This window comes from Euprymna scolopes, chromosome 30 (assembly GCF_053919585.1).
Source record: "Euprymna scolopes isolate OS-2025 chromosome 30, ASM5391958v1, whole genome shotgun sequence".
In the NCBI taxonomy this organism is placed as follows: Eukaryota; Metazoa; Mollusca; class Cephalopoda; order Sepiida; family Sepiolidae; genus Euprymna; species Euprymna scolopes.
Window position 1 is genome coordinate 95153172 of NC_136511.1, and position 18707 is coordinate 95171878.

The 18707-nt window shown below is 40.6% G+C and overlaps 1 protein-coding gene across 9 annotated transcripts in view; it reads right to left on the reverse strand.

Annotated features, from left to right (window-relative positions):
• Positions 1–14641, reverse strand: part of LOC145254893 (sodium-independent sulfate anion transporter-like) — a 635989-nt gene extending 621348 nt beyond the window's left edge. For 2 of the 9 annotated variants that reach the window (XM_080113811.1, XM_080113818.1), the window contains exon 1: positions 14015–14639. The gene's annotated coding sequence lies outside the window, so the exon portion shown is untranslated. Of the gene's footprint in view, positions 1–14014 lie in introns of all 9 variants that reach the window. The other 7 variants (XM_080113816.1, XM_080113815.1, XM_080113812.1 and 4 more) reach the window with 5 other exon arrangements.
• Between the last annotated feature and the right edge of the window lie 4066 nt (positions 14642–18707).

Below are 18707 nucleotides of genomic sequence, written 5' to 3' on the forward strand. Positions count from 1 at the left end.
CAAAGTACAAATGCACACATAAAAAAGTGATGCTCCCTTTAATAAATTTCTATATCAAATATTGAAATTGGTTTTCATATTACTGACACCTTTTATTTTTTTTGGGGGGGGGGCGGGGGGTTATTTCGGGTTGGGAGATATTTACCTATGCTCACGCATCGGCTGTGATACCAGGCATTGGTTAATATCGACCAATCCCCTGCACTTTTATTAATTCTTTTTTACTGAAAATGAAAGATATAAATATAATAAATGTCAGTGTGTTACTTACCGAAAAACAGTTGATTAAACTGCAGAAGCACCTTTTAAACTACACAAGTTCTACAATTGAATATCTCCCCCCAAAAAAGAACGAAAAATAAGTATGTTTTTGTAAGCTGCTTGTGAAAAATTAATTTTAAAAAAGCATTAAAAACTATGTAAAATAAAAAAAGAACCACATTTTTTTTTAACTTTCTTGTTATTTCAAATGTCTGCTCAAGATTCCTCCACAATATAAGTTACTTAACTATAAGAAAACATTACTGAAGGTGGCGAAATTGCTGCAGTTTCAAAATCACTGCCTCCATTTTTCTTTCTTTCTTCGCCCCCGCTGTTCTCTTCGCCTTTCCCTTACCTTAAACAAAGGACGCGATTAGCTAACGCGAGCTAATGTATGAACAATATCCGGGTTCAGTGAATACATTCACCTTCCCTTTCTCTTTTCATCGACTTCGCTACGCACATCGGAATTCAAATATATCAACAAAACGCCAATAAAACAAATTAATTTAAATGGAATCAATAAACTCCCAAGCTACTTTTGATTGCATAAATTTTGTTCTGGAATTAATTAGTCATTTGTTTGTCTTATTGGAAACGACACCACTAACATCACACTGGCCAAATGAATACAGCTCGTTTTAGCCGAGTCAAGCAGCTTGGCTGGGGAGACTCCCGAAGGGACGACTGATGCTACCAGTCACATCGACCAAATTCACCAGCCGAAGGAGCAGCAATTCAAACAGCTAAACAACCAGCCCTTATCATAGTGGAGCAGCTTAATGTGATTTTTTGCCAGAATCGTTCATTTGGGGATACAAGCATGAAATTTGGCATCAATAGTCTCTGTAAGTTACTTTTTCAGAAAAAAGTGCTGGCCATCAAAAATTCCAATATGGCGACCATTTTTTTCAAGATGGCCGCCAGCAAACCACAAATTTCCATAAACGTTCATTTTTTCCAACTTTTATGCCTAAAAAGGACTGCTAATGCAAGGATGACAAAGTGGATAACCTGTTTTTGCCTATAAAATGCCCCAAAAAGGCTTACAAACCATGCTAGCCATCCTGAAGAAATCAGGTGTTCTTAATTCCGTTACCTTGCTCACTCCATACAAGCCCCTGAATCAACCCATTGAGAAATTGTGACCAAGGCGGCACATCTCACGAGGATCAAATTAAGTACCACAGTTTTTTCCACAGAAAGAGAATTTTGCAGAATATTATGACGAGAGTGTATGTCGCTCACTACCAGGGCACACTGGTGACAGACACTGCTGTGGAACTCAGCATGGGGTTCAATATCAGCTAAACTCCAGTTTAGTATCCCAAATGCTATCTAGCTAGCCCCTAAGGTTGGATAGCCGCACCTGGATTGACAGGATGTGCCAGCGCGGGAGAGCCGAGCCAAGGATGACAGGGGCTTTATTGTTATCCAGGATTTAAATGATATTGGATGAACGATCGGGTTAGGTGTAGGGCAGCACCATGAACCTAACTGTATCCCATACATCAAAGTGAGCAAAGGTGGTAAGGTGGTAAAAGGATAAACCCTCGGCCTACACCACTTGAACGACTCTTACGATGGATGCCAAAACTAGACAGCAAACTGACTGGAGTAAATGTTGCCTTTGTCAGGTTGACAAAAGAGATGAAACTCTAATTTCACCTCTTAGCTCATTCCAGAGGAAACAGGACTATGCTGGATATGCGAAAATTGCAAAAAATGTGCCTTTGTTTTATGCCCTTAATGATATGCCAATACCCTTTAATCCAGCACGGTTAGATGAAGGAGAAGGCATAGAAGCCACACTGATACGAAATAAAGCAAAATATCACCAAAGCTGCCGACTATTGTTCAATAACACAAAGCTGTCAAGAGGACAGAAAAGGAAAATAATCCCCAGTACATCAGGCACAGAAGAGAACCGTGAGAAGAGACAAAGGACCTCAGACCCTCCAGAGGTACAGTGCTTCTTATGTGAAGAAGAGGATGAAATATCAAATTTAAGACAGGCAATGACCATGCAACTGAATGAAAGGCTTAATCAGTGTGCCCGGACCCCAAACAATGGAAAGCTCCTAGCAAAGTTAAGTGCTGGTGATGTTGTTGCCTAAGAGCTGAAGTATCACCCTCGATGCTTGGCACAGTTATACAACTCAGAGCGAGCACATCTTAATGTCATGAAGCAAGAGGAGAATGACAGCAGTCAAGGGAAAGACGTTTACCCCCTAGCATTTTCAGAGTTTGTGATCTACATCATGGATAGCATAGTTACCGGTACAGAAACAACACCAGTGATATTTCGACTTGCTGATCTAGCCTCACTTTACAAGCGTCGGCTGCAACAACTAGGTGTGGAATCCCCAGAGGTCAATTCTACCAGATTAAAAGAGCAGTTACTCTCTAGGATCCCTGAGCTTGAAGCACATAAGAAAGGGCGAGATGTCCTTCTTGCATTCAGAAAAAATGTAAGCACCATTCTATCTGATGCTAGCAAGTACAGTGAAGCCATTCATCTGGCTAAAGCTGCTGATATCATCCGGAAAGAGATGCTGGCTCACAAGACAAAATTCAGCCAGGCATTTCAAGAAGGGTTTGGAGAGGAAGCTGTTCCCCAGGCACTTCTGCAGTTTGTTTGCAGTATTGAGCATGGGGTGGACATAAGGTCCCATCTGAATCATGGTATTGTGCAGTCAGATGTGGCCACTGCTCAACTACTGCAGTTCAACTGTTACTCAAAGTACAGGGAAGGTTCGAAATCTCAAAGATATGCCAAAGACCGTGAAACACCATTTGCTGTTTATGTTGGAATGAAAGTTTTTGCAAAGACAAGAAAGAGACAACTGATCGACAAGCTGCATGAGAATGGAATAAGCATATCTTATGACAGAGTTTTGGAAATATCAGGACAGTTGGGTGAGACTGTTGTAAAGCAATATGTGGAAGATGATGTCGTGTGTCCACCAAATTTGAGGAAAGGGCTGTTCACAACATCTGCTGTAGATAACATAGATCACAACCCAACAGCAACAACATCAAGCACATCTTTCCATGGTACAAGTATTTCAATGTTCCAGCACCCAAGTTCAGATAATGTAGGAGAAGCACGCATCTTGGCCAATGTTGCAGAAGGTCGGACGAAGAAGGTCCCGGATCTTCCAGAGTCATATACAAATATTCCACCAGCCTTCTTCCGTAAGAAGAATCCAGAACCAAGCATCCGTGATGACTTTTCACTTCCAGATCCCAGTCTTTTCCAAGAGGAGGTCAAGCTTGAAAATGAATGGTTGGAAAAGGTCCATAATACCACTGATGTAGATGGTTCACCAAATGTAACATGGTCTGCCCATCATGCAAGCAACCAAAGAGCAGAATTTGTGACTAGTATAAATGCTTTGCTGCCCCTTCTGCGAGATCAAGCACACAGTGTTGCCACCATAAAGCATGCTATGGACAAAATCAAGGAAACTCTGTCGTTCCTCAACCCAGGACAAACACCCGTTATAACAGCAGACCAGCCACTCTATGCACTGGCGAAACAGATACAGTGGCATTGGCCAGACATATATGGGGAGGACAAGTTTGTAATAATGTTTGGTGGACTACATATTGAAATGACAGCCTTTAAATCAATAGGGTCAATGTTAGAGGGCAGCGGATGGACTGGTGCACTTGTTGAGGCAGAAATAGCATCTTCAGGCTCTGCAGATTCATTTCTATCAGCTACAAATGTTACAAAGACTCGCCAAGCTCATCAGGTTACAGCAAGCAGTTTATTCATGCTCTTGAAGAAAGGTTACAGTGCATATCTTGTTGAACAGGAAGACAGTGATGAGAAAACTGTCACCTTTGAAGAGTGGTGTGGCTTCCGCAGTAAAGAGAGTCCTCTGTTTCAGTTTTGGTTCTTGATTCTGAACATGGAGCTGACCATTCTGACACTGATACGTGCTTTCAGAGAGGGAAATTTCGCATTGTATCGTGAATCTCTGGCAGAACTGATACCCTATTTCTTCGCAAACAACAGTGTTAATTTCGCACGATGGCTTCCAGTTCATCTTCAAGATATGATGAGCTTAGAGAGGCAACACCCAGAGGTTGCACAATAATTCCAAAATGGAAACTTTGTAGTTCACAAATCTGACAGGCATTTCTTATCAGTCGCCATTGACCAAGCCCACGAACAAAATAATGCTAGCATCAAAGGAGATGGTGGAGCTATTGGGCTGACAGAAGATCCAGCAGCTCTTCGAAGATGGATGGTGGGGTGGCTGGGCCAGAAATAAGGAAGTTGGTGGCCGACTATGAAACAGCATCAGGGAGTAAGGATGTGAAGAGTGACACTCGTCACCATGAACAGTCACCTGCAGCTCAGAAGACATTCCTTGAGAAGGTTCAAAGGCTCACCATGGTCCTAGAGGAAATGGGCAATCCATTCACTGAGGTGACAGGAGATTTGCTGACCCTTGACACAAAGGACATAGCAGAATCATCTGCGGCTGAACGTGTTGCTACACATCTTCAGAAGGGGAAAGAACAGTTCAAAACGTTTATGGATAAACTTAACGATGGTCAATATTTCTACCAGTCCATCAAGAAGAACAGCATAGATTTCTTCAAAACGGGGACTGGCCAAAGCAAACAATCTGAGAAGAAACTGCTAAAGGAGAATTGCCACCTGTTTTCCCGCCTTTTCATCTCTTGCCAAACTAGAGGTTGTGATCTACAGGAATTTTTCAAGCATGAGAACCAGTCGTTTCCCCCCTCTCTCAGCAAGAATGGTAACCTACGTCCAAGTACCAAGTCAGATCTTGTGGAAATTCTCCAAGGGCAAGTCCATGCATGAGGAGGCCGACACACGGATATTCTTGCATGCTTGGCATCCAGCTAAGGAGGGCTACAAGTCTGTACTGGTTGATGCAAATGACACAGACATTGTAGTAATATCGATGATGCCTTCTCTCACAGCAATTGGTCTTCAGGAAATGTGGGTGAGATTCGGCAAGGGGGAACACACCAGGTGGATTCCTTTACATGACCTTGTGTCCAATCTAGGACCAGAGAAATCCAAGGGAATGTTGTTCTTTCATGCCTTCACAGGGTGTGATGTTGTATCTTCTTTCAATGGCAAGGGAAAAAAGACAGCCTTGCAGACATGGAATGTATTTAATGAAGTCTCAGCCACATTTGCAAAACTCAGTCTCAGCCCATCTGAAATTGAGGAGTCTGATCTACAAGTATTGGAGAAATATGTAATTCTCATGTATGATAGGTCCAGTGCAACCTCATCATTAGATGACGCAAGACTTGACCACTTTGCACGGAAACAAAGGTCATATGACTTAATCCCACCAACTCAAAATGCACTCAAGGAACATGCCAAAAGAGCTGCCTATCAAGCAGGTCATGTTTGGGGACAAAGTGTCATACGTGATCCAGAACTTCAGTGTCCTTCAAAGTGGGGATGGTCAAAAGAAAATGACTCTTGGAAAATTGTGTGGACTTCACTGGAACCGATTTCAAAATGCTGCAGTGAACTGACAAAATGTGGATGAAAGACTGACTGTGGTGGAAGGTGCAAATGTAAAAAGACTGGGTTGCATTGTACTAAACTTTGCAGTTGCCCTTGTCAAGCTTCTACAGGAACACTAGAACACTGAACGAGCTTAAAGTGAGTAATATTATGACAACAAAACCAACTTAAGCTCGATAAACGCACTGTATTATACAATAATATGCTGAAATTTTTCAAAATTTGGACTCCTATGGCGGCCATCTTGAAAAATGGCCGCCATATTGGAATTTCAGGTGGCCAGCACTTTTTTCTTAAAATCTACTATCCAGCGAATATTTATGCCAAATTTCATGCTTGTATCATCAAATGAACGATTGTTTGGGTAATCTGCTCCACTATCAGGGCTAATAAGTTTTTTGCAAATAAAAGGTGGACCCTCGTCTTTAACCAAACAACCTGTGTCTGTGATTCTTCTTTGCCTTTTAGCTGTTTACTTTTTGCTTGTGCCTACCTTGTTAGTTGTTGGGTCAATTGTCCCCAGACGATCGGCCCCGCAACAAGTGGTGATCCCAATGTGATACTTGCTGGCAGAGAAGATGGCTGAAAATACAGATGAACCCGAGATCAACTCATCAGTTCCTTTCGTACAGCTCCCACCGTACAATGCGGTCAAAACTAGGAGTTAGTTCATCCAATTTGAGGCGATATTTGCAGCCAGGAAAGTCACACGCCAAGACACCAAATTCGCCTTAGTGTACAAGCCCTTCCTGCGACAGTAGTGGAAGAAGTGGAAGAAATCTTCCTCAACACATCAGACCAGCTCCCATACACCCACTTTAAAGAAGCCATTCTCAAGCGTATGAGACATTCGGATGAGGACCTTATTAGAGATCTATTCTCTAATGTGTCTCTGGGCGACAGAACATCATCCCAACTCCTGCGTCTCATGAAAAGTTGCCTCGGAAATCACACCATGGCCGAACCCATCCTTCGAGGCCTATGGATGGATCGGTCACCATCGAACATTACTCAAGTTCTGGCTCTGGTGCCAGTAGACACAATCCTGGATATTGTGGCCGATTCTGCCAACAAAATTTACTCCCAGGCCCACCAAAGGGTCCACCAAGTTGAAACTCTCCCTTAAAACCCCACTCAAGGCTTTGACAAGGCAATAGCTCAGTTAAGAGCCAAGTTCTAAGACCTGAAATTCTCCCTACTCCAGAAGCGACGAAGCCCTGCACCAAATACCTGGAATCAAAGCCCAACACCACATTACCGGAATTGCAGCGGAACCCACAGCTCAAGTCGGGGACAAAATAATAACCCAGACGAATGCTGGTACCATCAAAACTTCGGTGACCAAGCCCACAAGTGCCAACCCCCCTGCAGACACCAGAAGACCCAGGAAAACGAATGAACCAGCAGGCAGTGGCGACAACCCCTGTTGGTACAAAATCACAGTCGTCTTTTTGGTACTTGTGCATTTAGCGAACCAGACGTAACTCAGCATTTGCTCGGCTTTGTCCGGCGTATGACGTCAACAGCTCAGGTTTTGCTGCTGTCTGACGAAACATGGTCATCAGCCAATCAAAATGCTGCACACTTAGTTTCAACTTGACGTGCGTGCGTCGAGCAGCAGACGAGAATTTCGATATGGGCGTTCAAGATGGCGTTGACTAGGAATCTCCAGCACGAATGTTGGTTGCGGTCACACCACACAATTATGGACTGGAAGAATTTCCTGTGAGATATATGCCGGGATTACTTTCTAAGGAATTCCCGGCAGATATGAGGCCCAGGCCATATGGTCGAAATCAATGAGTTTGTCTTCTTCAACCGCCAGAAACACAATGTTGGCAGACGTCTAACACCGGTCTGGGTCTTTGGTGGATACGCCTTCCCCGACAAAAAAGAGGGGGAGGGTTTTTGGTTAACGTACCAAATAGAAATGCTGAAACCCTCCTTCCACTAATAAGAAAATACATTCTGCTTGGGACCATGGTCGTATCAGACTGTTGGAAGGCTTACAGGAAAGTGGGAGGAGAGGAGGGATATCACCATTTAACGGTGAACCACACAGCCTTAATTTTGTAGATCCCGTCGTAACACAGGCAACAACAAATCATGTGGAGTGGATGTGGAAGAAAGCAAAGCAGCGCAATAAACAAGAATGCGGAACCAACCGAGAGCTTTTGGATACATCGTTTAGAGTTTATATGGAGACAAAAGTTTGGTAGACAGCCGTTTGACTCCATATTAACCCACATCGCTGAAAGCTACCTGGCTGGTAAGGAACTTCCTATTACATTCGCTATCTCATCTCCGTCGACTTTATCGTCTGATGCCCTCCAAAATCTGAGGAAAATAAATCCTCCTGAGAAAATATGTTCCTGGCAAAAAAAAAAAAATATCGCAGGGATTCTGGTTTAAAAAAAAACTTCCTTGTTCCTGGCAAAACAAAAAAAAAAAAAATCCTGGTTTGAATAAAAAAGTTTTGTTCCTTTCCTTTTCCTTACGATTTTTTCCTTATTTTGACGTAAATAGTTGGAAAAAAAAAAAATTCCATAAAAGAACAATTACTAACTATTATTTGTTTAAAAAAAATATCCTACAAATATCAATTTTTGAAATAGAAATAGTTGAAAAAAAAACGTTTCATTAAAAAAAAAATAAGTACTAACTATTATCTGTGATAAAAAATGTTTTATATGTATTTATTTTGCAAACAGAAAACAATTTCAAACACTAATAAAAAAAAACATAAATGAAAGGTAGGTTTTTGCTTTTTATTTATTTATTTTTGGATGTTTCTACATTTACAATTTCATTTTACAGTTATTTTGTAGCGTTGTTTTTATTTTATCGGCAATGCTCGGTTTTATCCGGCTGTTGATGTCATGCGCCGGACAAAGCCGAGCAGAGTTACGTCTGGTTCGTTAAATGCACAAGTACCATCTTTTTTATATGTGGGACCAAAACAATAGCCTAAAATTCCTAGTTAACACAGGCACAGCCATCAGCGTAATACCACCCGCCAACAAATCCACCTTGAAACCCACCCCATTTCAACTTCAAGCAGCAAATGGTTCTGTCAAATTAATAGGAATTAACGCTCAATATCAACCTCAGGCATGACCTCAAGTGGTTGTTCACCGTAGCAAACGTCAGAACACCCTTGCTTGGCACTGATTTCTTGGCTTATTACACTTTAGCTGTTCACATCAAGACGAGGACCTTGTTCGACAACACAACATCTCTCAAGATTATGGGGACTCCATCACATCTGAACTCAATTAGGATTAGTGTGGCAACACATCATGAGCCACTCTATGCAGGAATTCTGAGGTGGTACAAGGATATTACCCAACCTACTAAGCCTACGGATGCTGGCAAACATCAGACACAACACCATATCAAGACTGTTGGACAACCTGCATACTCACGGCTGTGATGACTCCCTCCACACGAGCTGATTTGAAGAAGGCATCTGAGATGCTAGCGGACAACATTATCTGTCCTTCAGACAGTCCATATGCCTCACCACTCCACCTGGTACCAAAATCCGACAGGGAATTCAGAGTCTGCGTGGCCTACCGGAAACTCAACGCATCCACTGTTCCTGACCAGTATCCCTTCCCACATATTCACGATTTTGCCTCGGGCTTGCAGGGGGGCCCGTACCTTCTCAAAAATAGACCTGATGAAGGCGTACTACCAAGTCCCAGTCGCTCCAGAGGACATTCCAAAGACAGCAGTCACAACCCCGTTTGGACTGTTTGAATTTTAAAAAATGCCCTTCGGACTGCGTAATGTGGCTCAAACATTCCAGAGATTGATGGACAAAGTTCTGCGTGGTTTGCCATATGTCTTTACATACATAGATGACATCTTAGTGGCCAACAAAGATGCAGATGCCTACGAAAGACACCTAGAGGAAGTGTTTCGCCGCCTGAAACATTATGATCTTCAAATCAACCCTGACAAATGTGAATTTGGGACCCAACACATAGATTTTCTCAGACACCACACAGATACCCAGGGAATCACCCCACTTCCCACTAAGACAGAAGCCATCAAGGATTTTCCAATGCCTACATCTGTAAAGCAGCGGCGTCGTTTCTTGGAGATGGTAAATTTTTACCGACAATTCATCCCCAGATGCTCAGACCTCCTCACCTCCCTGATGAATCTCCTCCAGAGAAAAAACAAAGCCATCACCCTGGAGGGCAACCAGGAGAAGGCATTTAAAGCTGCAAAAGCTGCCCTAGCTAACTTTACCAAGTTAGTGCTTCTAAATGAGGACACACGGACGCAGATATACCTCACAACAGATGCTTCAGAAAATGGAATGGGAGCAGTGGTAGAACAAGAGTGTGGCGGCCAACGCAAACCCATCACATTCTTCTCTGCAAAGCTATCACCAGCTCAGTCAAGATACAGTACCTTCTCAAAATAACTTCTGGCAATATATCTCACCATCAGGCACTTTGGACACCTACTGGAAGGGCGGAACTTCACTGTCTTGACCACAAACCTCTCTGTCAAACAACTCTGACAGGTATTCAGCCTGTGAAATCAGACATCTGGAATACATCTCACAGTTCACCTCTGATATCCAATATGTCAAAGGAAATAAAAACCCTGTTGCAGATGCCTTGTCCAGATCCAACATCAACACCTTAGAAGACAGCCTACTCAGCCAAGACCTAATTGCAGAGGCCCAGTGATCTGATTCAACCCTCCCAGGAGTGTTGGCTAACACATACCTGCAACTGAAAGAGTTTCCAGACCCTTTCAGCAACAGAAGTGTATACTGTGATACAAAACTGGACCATCCCAGACCATACATACCTCCAGCACTCAGAAGGCAAATCTTCGACCACCTTCATGGATTGTCACACCCCAGCAAACGTGCTACAGTCAAACTAATCGCTGATCATTTTGTGTGGCCTAACATGAATACTGACATTCGTGATTGGGTATCAACATGCCTTGTGTGCCAGAAATGCAAGGTACACAGACACACGAAATCCCCACCAAGCACATTCAGCAACCCAGACACACACTTCAGCGACATCCATATTGATATAGTCGGACCTCTCCCAAGATTATCAATACCTCCTTACCATGGTCGACCGTTTCTCCAGGTGCCCATCAAAGATACCTCAGCTGAAATTGTAGCAAAGTTCAAGAGTGGATTGCCATATTTCCCAATCTCTACTCTTCCAGGAGTTCATTCATCAAGACAACAGCTTATCATCCTTGCACAAATGGCCTTGTGGAAAGATTCCACCGGACACTAAAGGCTTCCCTGACCACGAAATAAATTCTTTTGTCAATCTGCAACTCACTTAAGGAAGACTTAGGTTGTACTCCAGCGGAAAAAGTCTTTGGCACGGCACTCTCCCTACCTGGCCAATATTTTGAGGACACTATTCCCGATCTCACATCCGTGAGTCCTTTCACTCAGGAACTACGCCATAAAATGGCCCAACTAAAGTACACACCACCCAGGCAACCATCATCAACAGTCCACATCCCACATTAGCTTGGTATTGACGAAACAAAAAAGTTGTCTTCTCTTGATGAAGAAAAAATAAATGCTTTCAAGGAGGCTATTGTTCTTAGGAACAGCAAATATTATATTGATCCACCAAAGGTGAGTGCCCCCCCCCCTCCTGAAGGTTTCGTAGAGTGAAATTGTTCTTATCAAATCTTTGAATAAGTCCCAATATTTCTGGGGTTTGGACAAGGTAATAAAATTATTGGTCGGTAATGACCATAAGGTTTGCTCGGCTTCAGTTTTGAAGGATGGGTGTGTTCAAGTTCATTCTTTAAAAAATATTTATCCCCTGGAGGTAAAACACAATTCTGAATCTGCAATAGCAGAATTTACGTTGGATTGCTAATGATGGAACAACACCTATGGTGTGTTGCAACTCATACAATAATTGTGTTGGGTTTGATCAGCGGGACACTGTAGGTGAGTGGGTGGGTCCGAGTTGTAAGATTAAAAGTTGTAAGATTTAAAATAAATTTTTATATTCTATTATCGGGGTCACCAACTCAAGTTAAAGTCACTTTTTCTTATCATTGATAATTTCTCTAGTTAGACTAGAATGACTTGTTATAATTTTGAATTGGCAGCAGACACACACATTGAATTCATTGCTATTATTTGTATTAATATTAAGTCTCTCAGGACAAATTTCTTACCCGTCACTTATTGACAGTTTTTTTAAAAGTACATCATTATCTTGTTTAAAAAAGTAATGATTATCCATTACTTTTTCTTCCTTTCCTTGGCAGTGTGTAAGAAATTCTGCAGAAATAAGCAAGCTTTTCATTTGGAAGGTTTCTCCGCCCACATAATTATTTTAACCAATCAAATTGCATGTTATAACTAACTGCTGAGAATGTTCTTGGCACCAATATTTCCTTTTTCAGACCAGAATCCAAAAAGACGCAAAGTTGGACACACGTGGATTTCTCACTCGAATTGAAGCAGCAAAAAATACTTTGTTGCTTTGTGACGTTTTAATGCCTAAACGTGCAGCAGATCATTATCATTGCAATTACCAATGCTCTTAAGTAGGGCGAATTATATTTGTACGCTTGTGCAACAATTTGATGTCTGTCAAGACAAAATGAAGGTCTACAGTTTGACCGGTTTGTCCGCCATTGAACTGACTCGAAAGACGCCTCGTGGATGCCCAGCTAGCAGTATCCATCTTGGAAGACACCTGAACTCCAACCTGCGCAGTTTTTCGTCAAAGGGAATTCTACCCACCCTTTATCGAAGACGAACTATTATTCTCGTCGGGAATGTTACCAGCCCATAGTGGCAGATAGCTGAAGATGACGCATCTTTTGCAACATGGACCTTTTTTACTTTAATAAACTTTACATTGAAGTCTTAAGGTGAGCTTGTTGTAATTTTCTGTTTGGTTTTCTTCCATTCTGCCGAGGGCAAAAATCTTGTGAAAGAAAATCTCACAATTTAAAAGTCTGTGTAAGAAAATATAATTTTAATAAAACAATTTTGTAATGAAAGCAACATTGGATTTTTATAAAATAATATATATATAAAATAAAAATTACAATTAAATTTACCAAAATGATCCAAGATGGTAAAATTAAAGTGTATTATAAATATTAAAGAATTAATATTTATAAAGTTATCTCAGTAAAAGCTCGATAAAACCAAATAGGAAATAGAGCTTATAATACGAGCACTAGATAAGTGTTTCCTTTTCAGATTAAATATGTTTTTAACTCATTTCAAAGTGTTTTTTAACATATTTTATTAACTGTTTGCTCGTGTATATATATATAACCAGTAGAGTTTAGTTTTCTAGAAGTACATCCAATGAAACAACATGTGTCTACCAAAATAGTGCTCAATGAGTGAACAGAGCAGGTATATTAATTTTATTAATTTTATTTATACAAACATTCATGTCCGCCATTGGACTGACTCGAAAGACGCCATTGTTTGTATAAATAATATATATATATATATATATATATATATATATATATATATATATATATATATATATATTAACGAATAAATAATTTAAATGAAACATTTTTCGAATTAAAGCAACTTCAAAGGCTCAAAAACAAATTAATAATTTAAATGAAACATTTTTCGGAATTAAAGCAGCAGCACAGCAAAAAACCACAGCATTGGATTTTTTTTTTTTCAGAAACATTTTTTAAAGTGCAGGAAAATAGGTACGCATGAAAAAAAAAAGAAAAATGACACATAATTAGCAGGTACGCATGGAAAAAAATTAAATAATTAAAATTTCATTTTAGTAAGAAGGAAAAAGGATAACAAAACATTTTAGCAAGAAAGATAACGAAATAGTAATTCGTTCTAACTAAAATAATAACGGGGAAAAATACATCTTTTCTGGTAATAAAATTCGTTTCATTTTGTTTTCGAGTTTCCGATTCGATTTTTAAGTTTTATAAGTGCGGACGATTTTTTAGCGATGATTTGGCCAGGGTTTTTCAACGTTTATCTTTATTTGTTTTTTTGTCGTTTGCCTTTATTTGTTTTTTTGTTTTTTTACAACTTAAACCCTAAACACCCCAATATTCCTATGTTAAGAACGGCTTTCGAGGTTGGTGTTTATTCCGAAAGCTGTTCTTAACATGGGGAGGTTGAGGGTGTTTATACTTCACTGGGTACTCTCATTTAAAAAAATACCTAAATATTTTCCTTACCTTAAACAACCTTTAAATTTTGTCAGCTTTTCGAGGATGTGGGTTGTTATAGTTTTTTAAATGGAGTTTGAAACCGGTTGGGATAAAAAGTTATTTGTCTGTTTTTCATTTAACGACGACGATTTTCTTATTCGAGTCGTTTGAAAACTTTTCTTTTTCTTTCAACAGTTTTTTTTTTTTTTTTTTTGTAGTCACGAGACGCGCGGTATTTTTTTTTATGTTATTGATTAAAGTAACAAAAACAAAAGTGAAAATGAATTAAAAATATTTTTCAATTTACTAAGGCAGAAAGATACGTATTTTGTTTTTTGTTGCGTAAAACAATTATGGTAACTGTTTGCAGCATGCACGTGGCGGACGTTTAGAAAATTGCCCCCATCTCTCTAAATTTCATAATTTACATTTTTTTTTTTTTTCACGTTAATATCATCGATTGCAAATTTAACTCTCAGATTAAAAAAAATATTGGGGGGGGGGGAATATGACTTCATCGTCAAATATCAGTTTTTAATTATAACGTACTACTTAATTGAACACCCACTTTGTGGCCGTCTCTCTCACATGATCGGTGAATATTCTAGTCTAAACAGTGGCGTAGCTAAGACGGGGTGGGGCGATCGCCGATCCGCACCACGTGACGGCTAAAGAGGCGGGGAGGTGACAAATCCCCCCCCCCCCCAATTTTTTTCAGCCATGCTAAAGTTCGAAAATACTAAGAAATAGAATTTATTTATCGTATATTATGTCATTTTATTATGTAAATTTATTTATCGTATATTATGTAATTTTAAAGTTTTCACTTTTGAAAATCTTTTCTAAAATAATACAAACTCTTTAAAAACAAAAAAAGGGTACTTGTACAGTTTAGTCAAGACATTAAAAAATGAAAATATCGAAAAAAATTTTAATTGTATGTATACGTTATGGAACGAAGTTCTCTGAAAAAAAAAATTTCACTTAATTTCATCAAGTAGTTTTGTTTTTTTTGCTTTTTTTAACAGCGAAAAAACAATTTGTTATGATACCGAGCAAAATGATTGATTTAGCTAGTATTAAAGATGGGAAGGGGTGTCAGCGCTTTTAACTGGAGTTATCTCCCTTTCTTATTTCTAAAATTCAAACAAAATTTTTTATAAATCCAAAATGGCCGCCTTCAACGCGCTCTCATAAAAACATGTTTTTCCGCTGTAAAAAAAAAACAAAAAACTACTTGATGAAATTAAGTGAAATCTTTTCCGGACAACTTCGTTCTAAAATGGATGCATACAATTTAAACTTTTTTCGATATTTTCATTTTTTAATGTCTTGACTGTACAAGTACCAAGCAATTAATTAGTCATCAAAGAATCTTTTTTGCCGACTTTTATTGTAAACTCTAAACTCTGTATTTTTGAAAAAAAAAATTAGAAAGAAAGGATTAAGTAAGTCACAGACTTTTACCCCTCTATTACAAAAGACACACTAGAAAAAGCATTGAAATCGCATCAAAATACAAAAAAATCAGCAATATAGAATTAGAAACCGTCATGCATGCTAGGCAAACCCTCTTATTCTGTGAAGGGAAAACCTGGGTAAAAAAATCAAACCCAGAAGACCCATTTGATGTGGCTATGGGGGCTTACGATAGTGCAGATATCTGCGACTTAATAGGCCTATTCCTACTAGAGACTCTAAACAAAAAATTCCAGACCAATTCAACCTGTATAGAGACGACGGCCTTTGTTTCTCACGCGATCACAACGGAATTAGCCTAGATAAGCTTAGAAAGAATCTAACCAAAACTTTTCATGAACTAGGTTTTAAGATAACTATGTTATGTCCCTTGGATCGGTGGGAGTTGTCCCCCCTTTGTTCAATGTTTATAATGTAAACTCTCGGACGTAAACGTGAATAAACTAGACTTGGTCAGTCGGTCATGTTGGTCTGAACGGTCACATATCCTTGTCCTGTTATTAGAAATAATATAATAGTTATAATAGAAACCTGACATAACATGGTGTCAGAAGTGGGATTTACTAACAAATGTGAGCAAAATATGGGGAAAGAGTTATACTAAATATCGAGCCTAAGAGCCGTTGAGAAAAAAAAAGAAGAAAAAAGAAAAAGAAATACGTGAAGTTCTATAATAACCCCCCAGTATGAATAGCCATGTGAGTCCACCAGAGACCTTTCCATTCGACCAACCCGAGTCATGGGAAAAATGGATACGACGGTTCAACCGTTACCGGACAGTGTCCAGCCTTGACGAAAAACCAAATGCTTGTCAAGTGGACCCCCTAATATATTGTATGGGTGATAAAGCCGAAGACATTTTTGCCACATTCATTCAAACTTGCACCCGAGGAAGCCCAGAACTTCAATATAGTGGTAGCAAAGTTCAATGACCATTTCAAGGGTGATACGAACGTAATTTATGAACGGGCTAGATTCAACCGAAGGTGTCAAGAGGAAGGTGAGTCCATTGATTCATTCATCACTAACCTCCACACACTAGCTAAAAACTGCAATTTTCGAGACCTGCACGAGGAATTAATTCGTGATAGAATTGTAGTTGGGTGCACGGATCCTAAGCTATCACTAAGTCTGCAAATGATTCCGGACCTCACCTTGGATGGGGCCATCAGACGCGCACGACAGAGTGAAACAATAAAATCACAGCAGCATCTCCTGCGGTCCCCAGAACATATCGTTGGTGAAGATCCAGCTGACAATAATATTGCAGTCCACTACGTTAGTCACAACCGAATTCGCAGACAAGGTCAGGGTAAACACATGACAAGACCCGGGCGAGAACTGCACTACGAAAATCGACAAAAAAATGAGCGCACACAGCAGTATAGACCAGAGGCTGAGTGCCACCGCTGTGGTAACAAAACCCAACACCAGAGACGCACGTGTCCTGCCATCTCAGCCACCTGCAACAATTGTGGTAGGGTTGGCCACTATGCTCAGTGCTGCCGCACACGAAGGCTGCATGAAATTAAACCTAGCTCAGATGACTGTGAAAGCGATCAGAATGCGTACCTTGGTGTTCTGACGATATCAGAGATCAGCATAAGTAAGCCTTGGCGAACCAATATCGCCATCAATGGAGTGCCACTGAAATTCAAGCTGGACTCTGGGGCGGATGTGACCGCGATTCCAGAGCACATATATAAGTTACGGAGAGACCTACCAAACCTCTCAGATACCCACAAAATTCTTCATGGTCCAAGACGTATTTCACTCAAAGTGACTGGAGTGGTCACTGCAACTGCCTCGCATGAAGATCTTTCAGCAGAACAGAGGATATTTATTATCCCCAATCTCGAGGAGCCACTGTTAGGAAGGCCAGCCATCAAAGCACTTAAACTCGTAACTGTCCACCCAAACTTACCATCAGCAGCCAGAAACGCCCATTCGACCCAAAAATAGAAATGCCAGACTTATTCACAAGCACATTTGGAGAAGAATGTACCATACTCTTACATCCGGATGCGAGTCCATACTCAGTACCCACACCACGACGCGTACCACTACCCTTGATGGAGAAAACACGGGCTGAGCTCCAGAGAATGGAGAAACTGGGGGTCATAAGCAAGGTTGACACACCCACCGAATGGTGTTCCCCCATGGTTGTAGTACCAAAAGAAAATGGAACGATTAGGATATGTGTAGATCTCACAAATCTCAATAAGTGCGTAAAACGTGAACTCCACATGCTCCCCACGGTCGACCACCTTTTGGCTCAGTTAGGGGAAGTAAAAATCATGAGCAAGTTGGATGCCAACAGCGGGTATTGGCAGATTCCACTTTCATCAGAATCTCGTTCGCTGACGACCTTCATAACTCCATTCGGACGATACCAATTCAACCGCCTCCCGTTTGGTATTTCATCAGCGAGTGAGACCTACCAGAGACGCATGTCACAAGTACTAGAGACCGAAATTGGTGCCATATGCATGCAAGATGATGTTTTAGTATATGGAAAAAACCAACAAGAACATGATGCCTGGCTGAAGAGCACACTGAAAAAAATTCAGGCTGCTGGTATTACACTCAATTCGGGAAAATGCAAAATATCCAAGTCGTCAGTAAAATTTCTTGGACATATACTCAGTGCTGACGGCCTGCGACCTGATCCGGAAAGGCTCACTGGTATCTCGAAATTCCAAACACCAACGAACATGACAGAAACCCGCCGGTTTTAGGGATGGTGAATCAATTAGGAAAATTCATTCCAAACCTAGCAGACATGACTAAACCATTAAGGGATTTATTGAGTCATAAATATGCGTTTGTTTGGGACAATGCACAGCAGGATGCATTCTCCTCCATCAAGAAAGCATTGTGTTTAGCACCTGTGCTATGCCTGTACAATCCATCAAGTGAGACTGTGGTTTCTAGCGATGCTTAATCTAATGGGCTGGGAGCAGTATTATTACAACGACAGGATGACACAAAATTACATCCCATCGCCTACACTTCACGAGCCATGTCAGAAACTGAAACTCGTTATGCACAGATAGAAAAAGAGGCCCTAGCCATAACATGGGCTTTTGAACGCTTTTCAGACTATCTTGTTGGACTACACTTCACAGTGGAGACAGATCACAAACCACTGGTGCCACTACTAGGTACTAAGGACCTCAGTGAACTTCCAGCAAGGATACAGAGGTTTCGAATACGTTTAATGAGGTATGCATACACAATT